Consider the following 7,841-nt stretch of genomic DNA (forward strand, 5'->3'; position numbering starts at 1 on the left):
GTTTCCTCCGGGTGCTCCAGTTTCCTCCGGGTGCTCCAGTTTCCTCCCACAGTCCGAAGATGTGCAGGTTAGGTGGATTGGCCGTGCTAAATTGTCCATAGTGTCCAGGTATGTGCAGGCTAGGTGGATTAGCCATGGGAAATGCAGGATTACAGGAATAGGTAGGGGGGTGGGTCTGGGTGGGTTGCTCTCCGGTGGTTCGGAAGAACTCGAAGGGCAGAATGGCCTGCTTCCACACTGTCAGGATTCTAGGATTCTAACCTCTTTTGATATGCAGTGATGCAAAGAATGTCTCTGCCTTTCTATTTAGTGAAAGCCAAATACACCTTTAACGTTTTATACTCTTGTTGAAATGTCTGAAACTCCTGGCAATAGTCAAGATTTTGCAGTCAGTGTCAAAGCTGGGCCATTTGTTGCTCACCTCCAATACAGGTGCCGACGGTGATCTAGCAATGCCTGTAGCATGGCTTTCCCTTTCCCCGATGACAGTTTAAATCTAATGTCAAGTCAAGAGAAAATGTTGGCCCAGAGCAACAGCAATGATAGCTGACATAGTAGGCTATAAATCAGACGAAAATATTCACACACAGCAAGCCACTAAGTTAAAAATGAATAGCCTTCACATTCAAATTAAATTTTCAGACCGTCAATTAAATCCTGATGGTTTTTCATGTCTGTTAATCCAAACACGGACAAACTTTTAGAAATGTCTTTTGAAAAAGTAAACTTTTTTGCAAAATTCAATATTCCACAAATCATTCATTATGATGTGGTATTTTGTTTAAAACTCAATATGCTGCATTCAAAGTACATGCTTGCCTTCTCAAAAAAAAGGTTTGAGCAGCAAGACTAAGTGCAAGGTGGAAGATTCTATGATTGCAACCTGGCGTAAAGATTTTCTGTATTTTTGATTGTGGACTCAAATGGAAAAAACAAATCTGTTTTAAAACTGAAGACTATAGAAGCAACTGATGCACTTTTTAAAAACAAGTTATTGAAACTCTGTGGTATTTACACTGCTGCTTTGTTCAAGTGGTGGGGAAGCTGACTGTAGATGGCCAGTACCAGGGGAAGTATGCAACAAGAGTCTTGGCTGACAAGTAGCTGATTAGTTTGTGCCATTGTCACCAGTCATGAAAGCCAGCGGTCATTAGCCTGCTGACATCTTTCTGATTTCATCCACAAGCCACCTGAGAATCAAACAATAGTGAGGAAGACTTCGTACCTCAGAAAGGGCAGACTGGATATCTTCCTCTCTGCAGTAAAATTACCTGAAGCTTGCCAGTTGACTGCTCCAACTAGTTGCTGGAACCTGTTGCCCTTGACCAGTAAGCAAAAGGATCACCTCATCAATCCATATGGTTTTGAGCTATTGAACTGCAAGTGCCAGTTTTATTTCACCCCTCCAATCATTAAACTGGTGGTTTGGTTGGGTTGGGTGTCTTGGTCGGTGTATCTCTCCCTCCCTATACACGCTTGTAGCGGAGTCTCTATCTCTCTTCACCCTCCTCCACACACATTTGAGTGTCTCTCTCTGCACCCCATTCTCTTGTCCTGCGTCCCCCTCCCGTCTCTCTCAGCGTCTGCTCCCTCCCACACTCTCTCTCTGCACTTCCGATCCCCCTGCACGTCTCTCTCTCTATCTGGCTCCCGCCCTGCATGTGCGTGCACATGTCTGTCTGTGTAGGAATTTTTAAAAAAAAGTTAACTTGTAAACTCTAAATATGACTTAGTGTTTTTCCAAAAGGGTCACAAAGGCATAGAATGTACTCTGGATGGGAAACTTTGAAGCCTATCACGAGTGACTAAGTACTATCCCTGCTGGCTGAAATCCGAAGAACACATCTGCCAGACTGAAATTTCAGTGCATGGTGAAAGATCCAACAGAAAAATACTTTAATCCCATCCTCAACAATCTACCTGCTATAACAGCATCTGTCTATGGTAGTATTGGTAGTAATCACCGTAGCACACCTATTTTCACAAAGGTGCACCCTCAAGCATGTGGAGTTTGATGACCACCATGTCAAATGAGGTATTCGGGGACACTATTTGTATTCCACCAGATTAACCTTATGGTCTTGTATAACCCTTACCCTATAAATTATCAATGCAGGGGAACAACCCTGGTTCAGTGGAAAGTGTAGGATAGCATGCCAGGAGCAGCATCAAGCATCTCTAAAAACAACATTTGTGAAGCTATAACAAAACTACATGATTAGTTAACAGATGTAACACACTGCAGGCAAATCTAAGCAATCCTATAATCAATGAATCAGAACAACTGCTATAACCCGTCATGAATATTCATGGTCATTTAAAATATTACCAGAACAGGAGATTCCACGAACACCCCTATCCTCAAAGATGGAGGAACCCGTAATGGCAATACAAAAGAAACGCTGAAGATTTGCGACTGTCTTTGGCCAGATGTGCCAGGTCAATGATCCATCCTAGCCTCCTCCTGAGGCCTCTAGACCTCATTATAGCTGGGTCCAAACGTGCACAAAACAGCTGAAATCCAGGAGATTCACGAGACAAGAGTGCACTTCACATCAAGGCAACATTTTCTAGAGCGAGGCATCAAGGAGCTCTAGCAAAACTGAAAACAATGGGGATTGGGAGTGAAATGCTCTGCGCATTGAGTCGTACTAAGCACAAAGGAAGATGGCTGGGATTGGAAGAGGTCAATCATCTCAGCCTCAGGATATTGCCTCAGTTCAGATATTTTCTATCAATCTATTCAGAGATATTACTACAAATCTCTGGGGTGGGTGAACCTTAAACTCAGGTCTCCTGGCTCAAAGGCACTACTGCTGTATGAGAGCCATTTAACTATTTTTCTTTTTGTCTAATACTTGCTAATGACTGGTGCAGGTGCTCTCCTCCTGCTATGTTCGTCTTATTTTAGATATTTTGTAAATCAGCCTGTTCAGAAATATTACACATCTCTGGAGCAGGTGAGCCTTGAACATGAGGTTCCTGATTCAGAGGTAGGCACACTTTCACAGCACCACAAGAGCCCTTAGGTCCTCAATTTTTGTTTTTTTTTTTTTACATATTTTTCTAATCAACCTGTTCAGAGATATTATTACATACCTCTGCAGCAGGTGGGACTTGAACACAGGTCACTCAGTCCAGGCCCTGCACCACCAAAGCCCTGATAGGTCGTCAGTTCAGAATCCTAGGCTCATCTGTCTTCAGCTGTTTTACCTATCACCTACTCTCAACCATTAAGTAGAGATAATCATTGAAGTTCGCAACTTTTCAGAGACTTATACAGTTTGTGTGCACAGCAAAAAGAAGTGGGCAATATTCATGTTTGGGCTAATAAGTGGAATCAGTTGTACCACACAGGTTCCAGACAATGACCATTTCTAACAAGAGAGGATTGTTTGCCTGCAGAAGTAACATGGGAACACCATCACCTATGAAACTCCCTCCAAGTCCCACACTATTCTGACTAAGAACTATATTGCCATTCCTTCACTGTCACTGGGTCAAATTCCCGGAGCTCCCTTCTTAACAGCACTTTAGTACACCTATACCACATGAACTGTATTCTGAACTGTTGTGTTCCATCACCACCTTCGAGGGCAATGAGGGATGGCCAATAAATTCTGGTCTTGCTAGTAATGTCAATATCCCATATCCCATGAAGTAATAAATAAAAGTGCCTGATGATTTTAATCGTTCCATCACTGGAGTATTTTTGGCACCAACTTATAAATTCTGTCCCTGAATCTCTTTGCCTGTCCTCATTCCTCCTTTAGGATATGTTACATTTTGCTTGGTAATGTAACTATGAAGTCCATCGGACAATTACAATTAAAACAGCAGCTGGTTGTAGTTAAGAGTATGTAGTCTACTCATGAACACATCAGTGAGGTAATACTGTTCTATTTGACATCTTGTACAGTTTAATCACCAATTTGGTTTGTTTATTTAATATCTTTATATATCAAACCCAGAATCCAACTTGCCCTTTTAATGACTTCCTGCAATATTGCTTGTAAAGATCTGTCTAGATAAATTCAGAGACAAATAACATTCCACTATATTGAGAATAATCACTGTTTAGGTAGCATTTCCAATCAATCTTTTAAATTTCCATTCCACATGTTGAGCGTCAATGGTCACATAGCTAGTTATTTGCTTAACTGGTGTACATTTTGCAATTATCAGTGTAGTTAAATTACTCTTCAACTGCACAACCAGGGAAGTTTCCTATACAACGTACAATTGTGGTTTTTCTCAGTGTGCACTGTGTATTTATCAAGTTTCATGCCATTTTATTTGCATTACCTATAAAATATGAAACAACTGACAGCATAAACAATTATTTATCAAACTATTCTTGTCACTTTTCCGATTCTGTGATTTTTCCTGGAAAGACACATTGCGAATTGCTGGCAGCCAGTCAATTTATAAAACATTAAGTTATAGGGCAGAAAGTATAAATGGCCAGGAAGTGTAAGACCTGACACACTTCAGGTAGGAAAAACAACATTTATTTTTCTATTTAATGATTGCTTACTGAAAAGAATGGGAACACTGTTCAAGTTATTGTAACCAACTTAACATGCAGAGATTTTTCTTAAAATTTATCAGCTATGTGTAGAACCAAATAAAAACAAACAAAGGATTTACAAAGTAGGCCAAAAAATTGAGGTGAATTTCTGAAGGATCCACACTTCCCACCTGTGGTTAAGGCCTCGGGTTTTATTTGAGATTTTAAAAAAAGCACATGTAAAGAACTGAATGTATACATTTATTCTGTTCTGCTGAAATGCAAATTTTGTGCAATAAACCCAATCAACAGGAAAAACTACATTCTTTGGCATTGATAATACCTTAAAAATGATAATCACAAATGAAAGAGAATCTAAGTGGCATCCGTTCACAAACAATGACATTACCATTGCTGAACCTCCCACTACCAACATCCTGAAGGTTACCACTCACCAGAACTTGAACTAGACTAGCCTGACACATTGTTGCTGCAATAGCAGGTGAGGCTAGGAATTCTGCAGCTAGATTCTCATTTCCCTTCTCCCCAATGCATGTCCATCATTTACAAGCCACAGGTCAGTTGTATGATAGAATGCTGTCCACTTGTCCGAGTTGGTGAGACTCTAACACTTAAGCAGCTTATACCATCAAGGATAAAGCAGCCCACTTGATTGGCACCTTATCCACCTTGACATTTACAGCCTCCACTACTGACACAGTAGCAGCAGTGTGTACCATATACAAAATACATTGCAGCAACTCAAAGGCTCCTTTGACAGCAGTTTCCAAACCAGCGACTCCTACTACCATGAAGGCCAAGTGGTGCAAGGGAGCACCACCACAAGCATATTAGCTTCCAAGTCATACACCATCCTGGAATGGAACTAGATTGCCTTTCCTTCATCGTCACTGGGTCAAAATCCTGGAACTCTCTTCCTAACTGGGCTGTGTTTTCTCCCACACCTCAAGGACTTCAAACATTCAGGAAAGCAGCTCACCACCACCTTCTCCACTTAAGGATTGGCATTAAACGTTCACCTAGCCAGCAACACCCACATTTCCATCAATGAATAAAAAGAATTTTCAACTATGCAGTACTATGAAGTTTGCAAAATGGTAACTAGAAAGCTACTTTTGTCCCTACTAATAACCCATTTAGTATATTCAGTTCATTAGAGCTTACGTACCTACAGACCTTATCCAAAAAGTGGTGAAAATCTCCTTTCAAAAGGACTAGCAACATTATTAATTGGATTACACAGTTGTATCGCAAAAAGTAAGGTCTGAATCCAGCCTAAACTGCTGCAATAGATGCTGCTACAAAGGGAATCAAGTGAAATTGGTTTGAGCTTTCCAATCTCATTTGAAATCTGGATAAATAACGTCCAAATTTCAACATTAATTGATTTTGTTCAGAGCAGTGTTGGTCTAAGGACTGGAAAACTCAGGAGTAAAAGGAGTAAAAACAGTGGAGCCAACTTCAGTTGACCATGCATATCAGGAAGATTGTGGATATACGTCATCTACGCGGACTAATTCCACAGGTCTTTCTGTTCGTGGTATGAATTAATGATGTGAATTTAAATGAAGGGGTATGTTCAAGTTTGTAGATAACATGAAAATTGATAGTGATAAATAGTGAGGAGGATAGCTGTAAGTTGCAGGAGGATGTCACCCAGTAGTTAGGAAGGCACAGCAGTAGCAAATGGAATTCAACCTGGAATATAGTGTGAAGTAATGTACTTTGTGAGACCCAACAAGGCAAAGGATCACAATATGAAAAAATAAAACCCTGGAAACTACTCTAGATCAGAGGGACCCTGGTGTGCATATCCACAGATCTCTGAAGGTAGCAAGGGAAGTATGTAATATGGCGAAGATAATATATGAGATATTTGCCTTTATTAGCTCAGGCTTAGAATAAATGAGCAGATGTCTACACAGGAATTGTGTAAATGCTAGTTAGGCCACAACTGGAGTACTGTGTGCCATTCTGGTCACATTATAGGAAGGAGGTGACTACAGAGGAGACTTATTGCCTGGGCTGGGCGGTCTGAGCTTTGAAGAAAGATTGGCTAGGTTGGAATTGTTTCACTTGGAGCTGTGAAGGTTGAAAGCAGACCTGATAGAGGTGTATAAGATTGAGTAACATGGATAGGGTGGATTGGAAGGCACTTTTCCCAATAGTAGAGGGGTCAATAACCATAGATGTAGATTTAAGATTAGAGGCAGAAAGCTAAGAGGAGAGTCAAGGAGCAATTTTTCTCCTGTGTGGAGAGACAGCAACTCATCATCTGAAAGGGTAGTTGTGTCAGAAACATTTGTAATATTTAAGCAGCATTTAGATATTCACTTGTGTTGCCATAACTTGCAGGGCCATGGGGCAAGAGCAGAAAGGTGGGATTAATGTAGTTAGATCTTTGTTGACTGCGGCAGACAGGATGAGATGACTGGCAAAAAGTTTGTGGCTTGTGGTTGAAATTTTATACACCCAGTTTTATGATGGATAATCACTATTCAAACAGCTTTCTGATCTATTGTGCAGCCTAGGAAGTCACTCAATCAGGCAAAGGAAGGGAAGGTGGCAAACATTGAGTAACAAGAGGCTACTGCTTCATATGTTGAAAGCAGAAGCAAGCTTTTTTGCATCTTAGCTTGGTAATAAGGTTGTTACCTTTTTAAGCCAATATCAAGTGTTGATCTTTCTTGTTCAAATGTTTTAGGTTTGTGCCTCAAGTCAATGAATAAGAAAAAAAGGCAACATTGTTTAATATTACTTTGTAAGGCCTTGGCTTACAAGAACAGTGTCCTGAGGTCATGTTGAAATTGGGAATAGCAGACTTTTCCTCTACATCAGTAAATATGAATCCCTGTATTTCATTTCACAAACTCTTAAAATGTTGGAACAATGGTGACTTCTGAAATTTCCATAAATTGGAATTAAAATAAGCATAAACAATCTGAATGGTGTTCTATCTAAGCACAGCAGTGCAGCAATAACTTTGTCAAAACCAAAGCACTGTGGATGACAAACCAATAAATGCTAGGGATACTCAACAGTTCAGGCAGCTTTGTGTGGAGACAGTTGTGACATTTGATGTCGAGATGACCTTTCATCAGAACTCTCTGCGTCTATTTTTAACGTTTCTCCAATGGTTATTGGATGCAGATGTCAGTACTTTGTGAGAAGTTGAATGGGAAATGCACATCAAGAATAAAGAAGGTTTTCAAAAATAAGTAACCTCAGAACATTAAAAGAGCAGCTGTCAATTTTAAACAAAAGAGACGGTAAAACAGATGCTGGGAACAAAAGTTGAGGTAACAGTCAC

Source organism: Rhincodon typus, chromosome 19, assembly GCF_021869965.1.
Source record: "Rhincodon typus isolate 14 chromosome 19, sRhiTyp1.1, whole genome shotgun sequence".
NCBI lineage: Eukaryota > Metazoa > Chordata > Chondrichthyes > Orectolobiformes > Rhincodontidae > Rhincodon > Rhincodon typus.